Raw genomic sequence first — 2,024 nt, forward strand, 5'->3', positions numbered from 1 at the left:
CGGACTAGGTGCTCCGCGCGCCTAAGCGGGTGCTGCTTCTTTTAATTGCGGTTCGACTGACCCTGAATTGAAATCCAGGTGGGCTACTGACCTCTAGCAAAGGTGAAATAGTAAAAGGGAGGAAACCTTGTGCATTTAGTATCACGAAGAAGATGCAGTAAGAAGCGCTCAACTAGTTTCTTTCGTGGGATGAATACGGTGTGAGCGGAGACGTAAGATTTGCACGAATAAGGGAAGAGGAGTACCTCTTTCTGCTGGCAGTGCTGTGTCCTCCTTCTGTTTTTCCGACGATCTTCTTGTTGTTCGCCGAAAACCAGAAGTTGTGGAGGACGGTGCAGCCTTGGACGAACCCATGGCCAAGTTGTTGAGTGTGGTGCGGTGGTCGTCTGTCGGCGGCGGGGAAGCAGATCCGAGGCGGCAAACGACGGCGTAGCGGGAACAGCTCCGGTGTGGTGGACGGTTGCAACAGTGGAGCTGCAGCAGTGAGGCGCAGGACGGCGTGGTCGGAGTGGTTCTGGTACGGCGCAAGTCGGTGTCGGCGTCGTGGAGGCAGCTCTGCCTCGGCTTCAGCTGCTAAGTCCTTGAGGGCGTTGCGGTTGCGGTTGCGTTGGACGACGACGTCGGGGTACCGGCTCCGGCGTGATGGAGGAGGGCGGCGGTGGATTGGCCGCTATGGGGTGGAGGACGGCGGAGGCTGGGGTTTCGCGGCTGGTGGAGAGGGCGTTTTCGCGCCCACGGAGTATGAATGGGGAAACGGAGGGAGGCGGGGAACTAAGGGGGAACAATGTTTTGGTTTGAGACGCGCTTGTTTGAAATTTGGGGAAAGTTACAAACTTTGCCCCCATCTGAAATTTCGGACATATTGCGGGTTGGGGGTAGGACAGTCATGTTAGGTGTCCCAAATGTGGGCGGGATAGATTTCGGCCGAGCGCATGGGTAGGCGCCCACGGCGTATGAATGCTTCACGGAGGCGGTTGAGACTGGCGTCTTGGTGAAGTTACAAACCTACCCCGGTTTAGACCTTTGGACATCGGGCCGATAGGATACACGGGCCAGAGTCAGGACAGTAATTTCCTACCACCAAAACATTAGTCTCGCGCGGTTTCGGGTGACCAGAGGCCTATTTGGCGCTTCGTTCAATATTTGGGAGCAGAAGCATTAACGTTTTCGGTTCTCTTGAATTGAACTTTCAGGATTTGTCAAACTTCACAAATCTTTACTCTTGAAAATCCTAAAGCTATGATTATTTTGGAATGGAGGGGGTACATTTGAATATACATTGTACACGAGTATATATTAAAAAATATGCAACTTACCTCAGTTCATGCATGGTTCCAGATATAATCTCCTTGGTTGCAAAAAAAAGTTAGATATGCATATGAATATATATAGCATGTTCAAACTCACAACAAAGATTGATGCCCCCTTTTACATCTGATTTACAAATGCCATTATCTCGGGTTCAAATAGATGAATGCACTTCCTATGAATTCGAATCTTCGAAACCCCCTTTATGTTGAATTCGACATGTATTCTATTTTGTAGCTAGCAATTTGGAATGTATCCATGCAAGTGACAAATGTATAAAGTGCTTCACACTAACAACATGGAGTGCACTAATTAATGTTTATATATGAATTGCAAAAGCATCCATTGCCTGTATTTCAAACCGCTCTCACTCTATGGATCGATAATATGAAATAAACACATGCACATGCTAGAATTCAATAGAGTATGGGTGTCTGATAGACCGATTTTCGTCCATACGCAATTTGCAAAATTCATGATCTCATCCAAAAATAATAATGCCATTTATATTTTAATTTAATGCGTAGAACCGCCTTTTACACGTAGATGCACTATGCCTCGCCCCGTTCTCACAAACGCGTTATATATCTCTCTATCTAATGCATAAGTGCACACACTTTATATGCATCGGCATTTCTCTTTCACACATTCTCACAATCTCTCTCAGGGTGTCGGGGTGTCTCACGCACATGCTCTCTCTGTTTCTCTCTCTCTTT

The sequence above is a fragment of the Triticum aestivum genome, chromosome 7D, assembly GCF_018294505.1.
Source record: "Triticum aestivum cultivar Chinese Spring chromosome 7D, IWGSC CS RefSeq v2.1, whole genome shotgun sequence".
Classification (NCBI taxonomy): Eukaryota; Viridiplantae; Streptophyta; class Magnoliopsida; order Poales; family Poaceae; genus Triticum; species Triticum aestivum.